The 13,132-nt window shown below is 45.8% G+C and overlaps 2 long non-coding RNA genes across 3 annotated transcripts in view; one reads left to right on the top strand and one right to left on the bottom strand.

Annotated features, from left to right (window-relative positions):
* Window positions 1–65: 65 nt before the first annotated feature.
* The window catches only part of LOC310899024, a 34,945-nt gene continuing 21,878 nt past the window's right edge, over window positions 66–13,132 (bottom strand). For both annotated transcript variants that reach the window (XR_014583923.1, XR_014583924.1), the window contains 2 exons: window positions 1,493–3,629; window positions 66–1,198 (listed from right to left, as the gene is read on the bottom strand). This is a non-coding gene — a long non-coding RNA (uncharacterized lncRNA). The remainder of the gene's footprint in view (window positions 1,199–1,492; window positions 3,630–13,132) is intronic.
* Window positions 1,571–4,478, top strand: LOC310899026. Its single transcript, XR_014583926.1, has 2 exons — window positions 1,571–1,709; window positions 3,080–4,478. It is a non-coding gene; the product is annotated as an uncharacterized lncRNA (long non-coding RNA).

Below are 13,132 nucleotides of genomic sequence, written 5' to 3'. Positions count from 1 at the left end.
CGGCCGGCGCCGAGGGGGCGGGGTCCGGGAGGGCGCGGGGACGCGCGGCGCCAGGCCTGCGGGCGCGCGGCCGCGGCGGGCCGGGCGGGGAGCGCGCGCGGGCAGCGGGGAAGGGGGGGAGGAGGGGGGCTGGGGCCGGGGACACGGTGGGGAAAAAAGATCCGAGCCGGACCGGACCCACAACAAACACACACAAACAAACCAAACCCAAACCAAACCCAAACCAAACCCAACCCAAACAAATTGAATCCAAACCCAAACCCAACCCAAAACGAACCGAACAAAACCCAACCCAACCCAACCCAACCCAAACCCTAACCAACCAAACCCAAACCCTAACCAACCAAACCAAACCAAACCCAAACCCACCAAACCAAATCGGAATCAACCAAACCCAACTCCAAACCGAACATACCCAAACCAAACCCAACCAAATCAAACCCAAACCCAAACTGAACCAACCCAAACCCAAACCAAACCCAAACAAATCAAACCCAAACCCAAACCCAACCCAAACCAGCCAAACCAAACCTGAATCAACCCAACCCAACTGAAACAAACCCAACCCAAACCAAACGCAACCCAACCCAAATCCAAACTAAACCCAAACCAAACCTAAACCAAGCCAAACCCAAATCAAACTGAACCCAACCAAACTGAACCAAAACCAAAACCAAACCTAAAGCAAACCCAAAACAAACCAAAACCAAACCTAAACCAAACGCAAAACAAACCAAACCCAAACTCCAACCCAACCCAACCCATCTGGCCACACACCCTCATGGCACTCAGTGCTGTGCAATGCCACCAAGGCCCCCTCAGATTGCCTCTCCCAGCACACACGCCTCCAGGTCACCTCAAAGCAGGCCCTCCTGTGGGCCCACCACCAGCGCTGCGAAACCCCTGGCCCACAGCGACACTGCTCTTTTCTCTCCTGTCCTTGACACGGAGAGATTTAATTGCCAGAACATAAAGGCTCCCGGGTTTGGGGGTTGCAGGATGGGTGACGACGTCAGTAAGGTGTCACAGTGTTCCCAAAGCTCTGGGTCCGGCCTGGAGCCGCCCCACTGCGAGCAGTGGGCTGGAGCCCACAGCCGGGCCCTTCCTACCTTCATGGTCGGGTGTGATGGCCGGGGACAACACCACAGCAGGAAAGCAGGACAGTGGCAGCTTGGCGAGGGCAAATAATTAGGTACGTCTGCAGAAAGAGGGTTTGGAAATCCTTAAACGAGAGACTAATGAGGTTAGCATTTGACCTAATTGACACAAGAACTTATAAACTATTAATCTCAAGAGCTTTGGAGAGGATCTGAGAAGTGCAGGAAGCTCGAGGAGAAGCGAATGGCTTGCTTTTGTATCGCAGGTGGTTCACTTAAGTAAGGCCGGTCAGTTTTGGTGTTTAGGCGAGAGAATTAGCAGTTAAAAGCCTGATCTTAACCCACCAAAAAGGAAACTGAGGCAAGAGAACAAGGCATATTTGTTGTTTCCTTACGTCTGCAGGTCTACTGTGCTCAGCCAAAGAATCGCTGTTTTCGGAACCCCGATGCCACATAGCTGCTTCATCCATGAGTCTCCGAAGAGGCTACCTGCTGCTCAGCGCACACACACCGCTGGAGTTGTGATCGAGGGACGTGCTTCACCTCTTAGCACAGACAGTGAGCAGAAAGGGGACGAGGCGGTGGGCCCGGAGCACGTGGTGGCCTGGTGTGGTGAGTACAACAGGAGCCAGGGAAGAGGGCCCTGCTGCAACCTACCCGCGCAAATAAGCATGGTGGTGTAGGTAGGGTGTGCAACCTACCCGCAGGAGCTCATCAGGACGTGGGACGGCAGCGTTCCTACTAAACACATACCCTCTTCCCCTACCTTCTGTCCAAAAATCACATGGTAAAAACGGTGAGGTGGACACGTTCTCCAGATATAAGGAATATCCATCCAACTTCAGCGTGCCCCGCTCTGTGTACACGCCAGTCTCCCGTCTTTAATTACACAACCACATACTGCTTTTCCCGAGGGGCCGTGCCCTGCTGTATGATTACAGCGCTGCCTTTTCCCCTGCTCGTTTCCCATGCAGCTTCAGGCCTTGCTTATTCTATTTACTACCCAACAGCTTTGCTGCATGCAAAGGTACCAGTTGTCTTATGAGAGCTTCTGCTGCTCTCCCTCCCCGGTACCCAGCTTCCCCCTCACTAATAAACTTCTTTCTGCAGCAGAGCCGTGGCACTAGGCGTGTTATCATTTCTGCTGCAGGAAAACGAAGAGAACTGGGCTAAAACTATTAAAGTGTCTGCTAAATATTAGGCACCGGACTGCTGTGAAGGGTTCTTAGCATTACACAGCATTTCACGTGTTCAAAGCTTTACTTCCAAAATGGAGTGTTTGAGTTTGGAAGAGCAACAACATTCTCTTTTAATATAATGTCATCTGTCTGCCAATGAAACTGCCACCACCAAAACGTTGCAGTGACTCTTAGCTGTGCTCCTAAGCCACAGAATTAATGACTGTCACCCCTGGGGAGGAGACAGTGGGGTGAGGAGGAGTTTTGCAAGGGGGCCTCGAAGCTGCTTGTTGAGAGCAGCAAGAGGAATCCAGAGATTTGAGGAGAGCTTGGAAGGAAGCATTTTTTCTTGATTTAAAATCTCCACTTATCCTCTACACTGCCTTCCTCCACTTCCTTAGGGCTTCTCACTTCTCTCTCTTCTTCTGGCTCTTTTCTCTTCCCCCAGCACTGAGCCCCTCCAGCTGCCTCCCAGCCCGCCGCTGCCCCTGTTCCCTGCCAGGCTGCCCTTTTTGCCTCACGCAACCCAAGCAGGGCTCAGGTACAGCCTCTGTGACAAATGCTTTGTGTCATCTCTAAGTAGGACGAGCTTTATTAAGAGAGAAAAGGGAACGACCACTTCCCAAAACCACTTGGAATGCTGAAACGAGAAATAACCCTTTCAACGCTCCAGGCTGTTGCATGTTCAGGCTGCAATGCTACATGTTCACAAGATACTCTGTTCTTTGAAGGGTGGTCCTTGAGGGTTAAACCAAGGCACGGTGGTTTGCTCTTTGGTGACTCCTGCTCTGTGTGTTCCTTCAGGAATTTGTAAGACAGAAACGGCTCCTCTAGGACATGAACCATCCAGGCTCATCACGAGGTCACTAGGAACTTCAGGTAGATTTTTTCAAGGAGGAAAAAAATCACTGAACCTAAGGAGAAATCAAAGATCAGCTCTGCACCCTAGGAGTACTGAAATACACCTCAGCCATGGAAGAGACAACTTTGTGTCCAGGTTGCTTATCCTGAGTGAATGTTGAATTACTTCTCTGTGTGTTTCACTTGGAAGACGAGACAAGGCATCGTCCTGAACATCCAATTTTCAAGACACTTCTTTACAGCCAGGTTAATGGAGATTGGGCTGTTTATTCATGGAACTGGAACAGACTCCCTGGGGATAATTTACGACTAGTGCCTCCCCCATGCCTTACTAGCTGCATTAGGTACCTTACCAGGCTCCGTGAATGCCATTTTCAGGTGTGAATTGTATGAGCAGCCTGAGCTCATCAACTTGAAGAGTTTATGTGGGTGATTCCCTGTCAGTAGGCTGTATTGCTTCCTATTGATGGAGACATCCGGCAAGGGGAGGATGCTAGGGGAGGAAATATGTATATACATTACCAAATTATTGCATGATAATATCATAGCACGCAAAAGCTACTGGAGTGTATAAATGAATATCCTGCACACCCTGTGCCTCATACTGCTTATAGACCCAAATGCTGTTTTTCCTAGCTGCTCCCCAGTGTGGAAGTAGAGAAGGCTTACCTCTGCAACTGAACGCCCTGCGAAAGATGATTGTGTTTAAATAACACTCCTGAGCAGATGTCCTATGGCTTCTAATGGTAAAAATTTGCATTCTTTTCTCCTTTTTTTTTTTTTTGTACACATCAAATACAAAATTCACCTGAGTTGGTTACTGAGGGTGTCAGAATTTTTTCTCTTCTGTATTTCAGTTATCTCTTTATGTGGAGATAATGGAGGAAGAAGGCAGATAAATCTCACATTGCTACAGAAACTTGAGTTACTCTTGAGATTCTTCTTTCCTTGAGTTTCTTTCCAACAAAAAGTGCCTTCATCCTGCTATCACTGATTTTTTTTTCCTTTTTTTTGCCTGTACACTGCATTTAACAAAAACTCTAAACCCAGTACTGGAACCACAGAGGAGTGGCCACATTAAGTAATGGAGCAAACAGTGAGGGAAGTTTCCAGTGCAAAGCTGAGATTGAACTTTCAGTCCAAAACCTCTCATTATGGCACGTCAGTAGAGGAAGTCTTGTGTAACTGGCAAGGTTTCCTTGGTGTGTGCATTTCTCACTGTCCCCGTCTTTCCCTAACATCTGGAATTACCTCTTACGCCTAAGCTTGGAGAAATGTATCATATTTCCTAGCATTGTGAATGTTCTCGTTACCTAGAAGCTATTCCATTTTCTAAATCAAATTCCATCCTAATCTAGTAATGGGAGGAGGCTCTGCATCCTTTTTGAGCACAGTACACAAACCACAGCATGTTGTCAGCAATGACATTCAAGCTATACTCTGTTGTCTTGTTTTAGTCTGGCAAACTTGTAGTACCCTTTCAGAGGCGACAAGAATTTAGACTAGATGGGAGGAGAACAAAGATGGAGGTAGATGGAAGTGCAGGAGGAAGCTACATGCAGACTGGGGTGGTGAGTTGCCTCCCACTGACAGGGAAGGGATATATCTTTTTGTCTCTGCAGCACCACTTCATGAAATTCACCCATGGGCTCGTGTATCTGATTTACACTGCAGAAATTATCCCATGTCTGGACTGCTGAGAGACGTGAACTAACAGGCAATGGGGGAGCTCACGCACCTGAAATTTTGGCAACAAGCTCGCTTGAATCCAGTTTTCTCATCAGCCAAATAATTAGTGGCTGGCTCCACATAGTGGTTTGTCATGTAATTCCACTGAGTAGGGGCTTGGCATTTGGTATTTTCTCTCTCAGAACAGCACTGTGCTGTTTTTCCGGTGAGGTCCCATTTGCAAGCCTGAACAGCCGAGCAGCCTTTGCAGGAGAACAGGGAAAGCCAGCTGGAGTCCTTCTGGCCACTGCCAGTCCCATTCGTGGCTGGAGAGCTGAGGGGTTGGAAAGGTGCTTGTGCCCTAGTGCACATCAGTGAGTGCGACACTGGGTGTCTGCAGAGATAAGGAGAGTGTATCTGTTGTGGAGTTTGACTTGACATAACCTCAAGGGTACACTGGGATTTCTAAGAACAAGACAAAACAAATAACAAAACAAATAAACAAACAAAAAAGAGCTAAATGTATGGAAATATTATGCCAATCCAAATGAGTGTCTGGCACTTAGGAAATAAACACGCACATCCCACATGTGTTGGCTTACAAATGTTATGGCAGTAAAGTTTTTGACACACGGCTATGGAAAGCTCCACTCTGCCAGTTAGAACAGTTACTTCATGCCCCTTCTGGAGGCTTCTTCCTGGTAAGAGGAATCTCACAAAACTAAAAAATAAAAGAACTTTTTTTCTACTGAAACTGTCTTATTTTCCTCAATTCTCAGCTGATTAGCAGCAATCCGAGGCATACAGATTATGACTCATGCTCCTTCGGCCCTACAAGTGTTTCTGGGTGTGTGTCAAAATCAGTATGCATGCTGATGAGATGTAGCCATTTACCTGGCTTTTCAGGGTGCTACAACAGCACAGAGACTTCTCTTAAACCTCGTTCGGAGGCTAACCTACCTATCTCCTCTTTCAATCCTTAAATATGAGCTTTATTTAAAGGACTAGGAGAAGAAGAAGAAGGTGGCACGTGCCCATTTTAATTTCTTAATTTTAATTTCTTTAATTAACTTGCAGGTTTGCAGGTGAGCCTGTTTTTGCACAACACCTGCCTGTTGCTAAGACAAAGTCTGAGTTCCGAGAGTGCTGCAGTGCAGCTCCATACACATTTTGCTAGAGCTCAGTACTGGAGCTTCAGAGGAATCCTCTGGCAAGGGAAGAAGGCCAAAGGCAGACTCAAACCTTGCTGTTTGCTTGTATCCACCAAACCTTTGCTAATATTTATTTCCTTATCTGAAAGTGAATATTAATCTTCAGTGCTAAGTGAGGAATTTTTAAGCCATGACAAGCCTGCTAAAAGTATCTCGTTTCAGAAGAAGTCGCGGCGAATGAGATGCATTACTGTAAAGACCTTGTCAGAGCGTGTGCTGGGCACAGCAGTGTCGTTTGGTACCCCTTTGTTAAGCTTCGGCACTGCGCTGCTCAGAGGCTTTGATTTCAGTTACGTAAGCCTCTGTGTCAGGCTGAGAGGAAGCCAAGCTGATGCGCACAAATAATGCTGGACTTGTGTACTGTAAAATGCATGACTAAATGCTAACCAGAAACTTTCTGACGCTTGTTTACAACAGGATGGGTTCCTGCCTGCTTCCAATTTTGCAATCTGTTCTCTCTGCGGGACGCGCGGGGTTAACTTGTAGCTTTCCATTGAGACATGATCCAAGAATTGGTACCAATCATCGCTTCTGGGAACCACATGTGCTTCTGGGATCTGGAAGCCGTTGACAATCGGGGCTTCTGCTGCTCTTTTGAAGGTGCCACCAGATGCGACTCCAAATGCTGAGCCCTCGGCTTCCACTGATCTCCCTTTCCACTGCATTTTCAGCTGTTTCATGTAAGCTCTGTCTCACAGTGCCATGAGTAGGCTCTTCCTTGGTCTGTCTTGGTGTGGACCGGTTGTAAAAATAAACCAGGCAGTATGCAGGTGTTTAACAGGGCACTGGGGGAAAGGAGAAAGAAAAAAAAAAAAAAAAAAAACAACCCTCCCCCTTCCTGAGGATGTATATATAATCTATAAAGGCAAACCCTGCAAGTCAGCTAACGATAAAAGTTATACATTCAATTACAACATCATTTAATTCTTTCCAGGTTCCACAGAATGCAGATGTGCCACCTTCATCTTTGTGTCTATAAACATCCCTCACTTTTCATTGATTTCCAACAACTTCCCAGACCACTCTTCCCAGAGACTAGTCTGACTTGCTAACAAAAAATAAAGTTGAGGTTCCATACAATGCAATGGTCCTAATCATGTCCTTTCAGTTTGCTGAAACATGGGCTATGCAGACCTCAACAAATCAGCAATTATTTCCTCCAGAAACAAAAATTCTATATGATTTTATTTAACCTTCAGTTTACAAATCTATTCTAAAATGGTCAAAAAAAAATCTAATGTGTACATTAGTAATATGATAGGTAGATTGGCAAAATGCGGCCACAAATCTGCACAGCCCTCAGCTGCCTCGCGTGTGCAGATCCCATGTGAAAAGCTGGGTTTGTTCTGGTCACCAGCAACCCAATCACACAGGACATCCCTTTGTGGTAACTTAAGCTCTCCATACTTTTGCTGAAAACGTGCCTCAACAACAAGCAACCCGTTTGGCATCCTGTGTTAGTAGGAACTGGTATTGCCTCCTACAGCTCGTGTTCAGGCAAGGTTTAGAGCAACTTGGGCAGATTTTTTTCCTTGGCATTTTTTTCCTTCCATATACACAAGCCTTCTTTTGAAATTCTCAGGGCTGTTCTGACATTGTGCTAATCCACAGTTACTGGTAGATCAGCTGTGCCCTGCAACAGGAGGAAATTAAAGTTACTGCTGCGGAACAGCTGCGCACACTACTTGCTTCCAAACACTGCTGAGAGCACCCGCTACTTTTTTTCCTTAATAGTGATGCTTCCAAATGTATGCTGACGATATAGTAGCGAATAATTTTTAATGCACCCACCTAGTGCTGAAGGAAGGGCTGCATTCGGATCAGCTTGCCCAGGGAGGCATGCAAGTCTGGCTATAAAGCCGTCAAAATAAGCGCTCTACTGAGAGGGCCCATATCGTGTTAGCAAGGACATCCACCTGCACAGAGACAGTGCTCCAAATAACTCAAAATTTGGGTTAATTCTCAATTAAAAATGTAGACGCTGAATCTCTTTCTTCCTCCAAAATGCAAGGTTGGCAATATCACTAGACCTAGGGGCAGAGAAAATGCGCTTTTGATGAAGGATCTATTCTTGGCTGCGTGACAGACCCCCTAGGGAGCCTGCTACAGGTCACTTCAGGCAACGCTTCCCATAACATTTTGCCCTGGCACAGGTCTACTTACAGTCAGTGACTTCTGCTTGCGCAGGAGAAAACCACTTCTAGGTACTTCTGAAAAACCTACATGTAACCCTCCGGCAAGCTTGAAGAGCTTCTCACCAACTGTAAAGCTCCCCTCTGTCTCCATCCCTCAGTGTATCCACAACACACACGGCATAGATGTGAAGATGTGGGATCCTGCCCATGTAATCTGTTTTGAAGCTAAATTAATGTTTGTAAAGCATTAAGGTTCTCAGTTATATCAACCTGAGGTGCTGCTAGTAGCTCGGAGCTTCTTGGGCTGCAGACCTACCAAGTGAGTGCAGAAAGACGGGGTGGGCAGATGCACATCCGTTCAGGGCGATGCACACCTCCAGTGTGCTCCCTCTCGCTGCCTCTGTTATTTTGGCCGGCCCGTTACCACGAGCTAAGGCAAGCGCTGCACCGATATCTGCCCTCCCACCCAGAAAGCTTGGGGCCAGCCTCGGCAGTTCTGGTGGCTGTGCTTCAGGGAGAACTGGCAGCGTAACTCATCAAATGAACTGAGTCATCCTCCACGCACTCCGAGAAGGATTATGACCGATGGTAATTGCTTGTTACGAACAGGCACCCACCTGTAAATCCAAAAGATTTACTTCTGCTGCACGTGGGTGAGGTAGTCTGCCCAGGTTATATCATATTCCTTGCTTGCACCCAGCTCACTTTTAAGATGGATCTCCTTCCTCATAGAAGCTCATGAAATGCTGCCTAGTTCTTGTCTTTATTTCTAAAGCTCCAGTGGTTTTGTTGGACAGATGAAAGGCTACAGTAAAAGCTTATTTAATGTGTAAAATGAAAAGCAACAGGTTTGATAGGTCCCAGAGCAGGGAAAGGGCAAGGAGGCTGTTTTGGGAGTGTAGGTAAGAGTCCCAGGTACCATCAGAAAGGACACTGTGCAAACACGGGAGAATTACAAACCCCAGCTGTGCAGGAGGGATAAAATCGACGCACACCCAGCTCGCTCTGGCCATCTTTCCTCCAGAGCAGTGCCCCAATACATGTAAGAACAAATGCTCTTTGATGCACCCGTCCTGGGCGGGACCTTCTCCTAACACAAAGCAGGAAGGTTGGCACAACTTCTGAGGCTCCAGATCTCCCTCTTAGGGTGCTGAAAGCCGGCAGCTGCCGCACATTCCTGTCCCCACTGCCCTCTCTCCTGCAGCGTCCCACAGAGCGGAGGCTGGAGTGTAACTCCTGGCGTGCTTCTGCAATCCTGCCTGGCGTTCACAGCTGCTTTGCTGCAGGGGAAAGGGCAGGGCTGAGAAGCAGCCCCGTGCCAGCCACCGGTGCACAGAGCCCGCAGACACAGCGCGTGGATGTTCGGTGCTGTTGGGAGCAGCTACTGACGGCTGCGGATCTGCACGCCCAAGTAGCTTATCAAATTATACCTGGGCCTTGTCCCCCTCTGCAGTCAAGGCTCTGCTGGCGGTTCCAATTACAAACTCCCTTTGTCACAGGTTAATAACGGAGCTGTAAGCACTCAGCCTATGGCAGCGTGCTGTAGCCGCAATTTCTTGGAGGACTTTGTTCTTAAAGCACGTCATCTCTGGGATTTTTTTGGAAGAACAGATTGCAAATAGTAAGAGAAACAATAATAATAATAATAATAATAATAAAAAAACAATACACACAGAAGCTCACTAGGCTCAGGAAACAGAAATCTGACTTGGCTTATGGAAGTTTTTTCAGGATTTTTGCACTTTTACTTTAAAAATGCTTTTCACCATTTACCAACTGGTCACTGTGCATTTCAGTGCATTAAGGACCAGGACTAAAATATTTAAAGGATCACCTTTGGAGATCCTCTGTGTTATGGTGTCTCTAAAACATGTTTATTTTTGCACTCCTAGGAAGGGCTGTAGCAATTACAGAGAGAGGCTTCTATGCAAACTAGTGAATCACTGACTCCTGTTTGCGCTAAATTGTAATATTTGCCTACAATATGTAACAGGAATAAAATAACATTAGTGTTTTGCAACTGGATTCAATAATAGCAGTGGCATCTAATTAGTTCCCGTCACCAGAGGGCATTGGAGGACAAGCTGATTTTCAGAAGGCAGAGGCCCTAGCCCTTCAGTTAAACCAGAGAACATAAACAAAGCCAGCCAACCCGAGACTTCCCTCTTGTTGATACAAAACCAACAGCTCTGGCACACGCAGACAGGGAGCTGGATTTGCCCCATACGGAGCTGCAGGCTGTGGGGCCATCACCTTGCTTGTTCCCCTGCAGCTGTGCACACATCTGGGGACAAGCTTCAGCACAAATTAGGAACGTGCTAATGACTGAACGGCGCTTCAGAGATGGCTGTGCACCAAGTCACAGCCGTGCTGGGACGACTCAAGGTACCAACCACTCACCAACAAAGAAATGCCAGCACTTGGCAATCGGCATCCCAGGTCCCCAAGTGCAGTGCAACGGGTTATTTCAGAAGACAGTGAGGGAAAGCAAGGCAAAGTGCCTGGTGACCTTGTTCCTGGAGGGAGGTGAGGAAGGGCCTGTCTGGGGCAAATCTGAACTGTTGGTCCACGGCTCTCCTGCCCAGGCCAGCTGTCTTTAGTGCTCCTGTTGTGTACATGGTGGCTCTGAGGCTCTTCTAGGCTCATACAGTTTCCTTCTGCTTCCTAATCTGATTCATGAAATTCATTTCTATGCTAAACACAGGCTCAGAGGTTTACAGCAGGAGAGGATTTTCTTAGACTGCCTCTCTTGACTGAAGGGTACCTCTTCAGATTAGCAAGGGAAAAAAAAACACCACCACCAAAACAAAACAAAAAACAACACAATCTGAGCCTGGCAACAGCGCGAAAAGCATTCATTTGGTGCCAAAATAGCAAATATGTTTCAGTTCTCAGAAGGAGATACCACCCATTAGAATCAAACAAGGCTTTCTGTGCATTATGAACACTTTGCTCCTATATGGGAGGGAGCAGACAAGTGGCTCTGGTCTGTTAGCACCGTAAAATAGCAACGCTCATTTATAAACTATGACGGTGGCAAATTTATTCCACATGCCAGATCCCCAAAGCTATGAAATCATTGACTTCAATTAGAAAGTGAATGCTGCCATGTAGCAGTTAAAGGCATTGAGGTTCAGGGCAGGGGTTCTTGTGCTTTTCAAGCAGGGTCAGCTCAACACCCGTATAATAATGTTCCAGGTGGTAGCAGGCAATGGTTTAATTCAGATCGTGTTCTGCTACTTCATTTTTCCTTTAGATGTGTATGTTTTTTTATTCCAGTTCTCCCTTCATGCTTGCTATATGCTAGGTAATTACAACAGTCAAGCACAAAAGGGAAAGCAATGAGGTGTATTTCATTTCCTCTTTCAGATGTAGGGCCCTGACAACTGTACTAAATACACTGATCAATGTGTGGACCCTGCCAGTACATCACACACTCAAGAGGTAGCATGTATGCATTGACAAAAATGTTAATTCATTGGCTTCTCTTAAAAAGACAAGTGGTCTTAAAAAAAAAAAAAAGTACTGGAAGTTGTCACATTGACATTGTTTTGGATGACAAGAAAGAAAAGGACCTGCCTTGTAGTTCTTATACAGAATGCTTCCAAGTTATCCCTGAAGTTTGAAATAAAGGGGATCTGACATGAGTTCATGACTTGTGTTAACATAGGGATGTGCCTGAAAAAAAAAGTACATCCCATTCTCTGTTCTGTATAAATTGCCTTATTCTTCTTTTAAAGAACGTAAGAAGATTTTTTACTCTTCTTATAAACTTTGGTTTATAAGCTGGAAAGGCACAATTTCTCAAGATTACTACATCCCTAAATTTTTAGCTTATAAGCAATAGAGCAAACTCAAAACTGCAAAAAGCAGGGATTAAATAAAGCAACACCTTTGTTGAGACCTGTTTTCTGCACTGATCTGAACACTTCCACTAGTGTGTTTTTAGCAAAAAAATTATTTCAAGAAACATCAAACTTTAATTTGAAACGTAATTTCCGCATTTTAAACCAATGTAAAATCAATTTATCCTCCAAGTAGAAGTAGTGCTTTAATTTCAAAATATAAAAGTGTTTGGGATATTAATCTTTTTCCCCATTAAAAAGCTGGCCTCCTTCCGAACCCCTTTGGGGAAGAGCAAGGTTTAGAGTGAGTGACAGGTAAAAACAGAACCAACATCTGAAAATAATACTAGAGCTAGCAAATGCCAAAAATGAGATCCTGATTAAGAAGCAAAAGAACAATAATGCCCCCAGGAAATTAGGAAGGGATGAAGTTCCAAAGTGACCTAAAGTGCTTTTCTTTGCTTTCAAACTAGCATAACTCATGAACGATACTGGAACAATACAACTTATTGTATTGGAAGTAAATTCCAATATTCTACACCCATGGTCATGCTGTGATTATTTCAAGCTATATTTTATAAAAGAACACTGCTTACATAATCATGTCCACGTATGGTAATGTGTGCATAGCTTTAACCACCAGGGAAACTAAACACAATTTATATGATGATGCACGTCAAAGTTAAGATAGTGGAAATCCTACTTCCCAACCTGCAACTCCTGACTTTGGCACATAGAATAATAAATAAAATGGTAAGGGAAGGCCTAGTTATTTTCTTCAGTCATTTTTCTTTTAAGACTAACTGAGCAAGGCTGCCTAAAGAAGTATCAGTTAGAGAAAATAGACCAAAACTTGCCTCTTGGTCCTCCTCTAGAGCATTGTTTTTCCACAACTTCGGCAAATAACCTGCAGCCTCTCATCTCCTCTTTGCTCCCTTCTCATTTTGAGATGCAGGTGAGGGAAAAGAACAGCCTTGGGTGCTGCAATTCCAACGTTCTCCTTGCAAGTGGCAAGGAAACTCTCTGTGCGCCTGCTGTGTCTCCATGGGCATTTCAATAATTTGCAGAAGCCATAAACCAGCCTTGTGAGACGGGTCACACTTGAGCTGTTCCTGGTCAGAAATAGCAGCTAATACA

The sequence above is a fragment of the Anser anser genome (assembly GCF_964211835.1).
Source record: "Anser anser genome assembly, chromosome: 4".
NCBI classification, from domain to species: domain Eukaryota; kingdom Metazoa; phylum Chordata; class Aves; order Anseriformes; family Anatidae; genus Anser; species Anser anser.
This window is presented reverse-complemented; position numbering and strand designations above follow the sequence as displayed.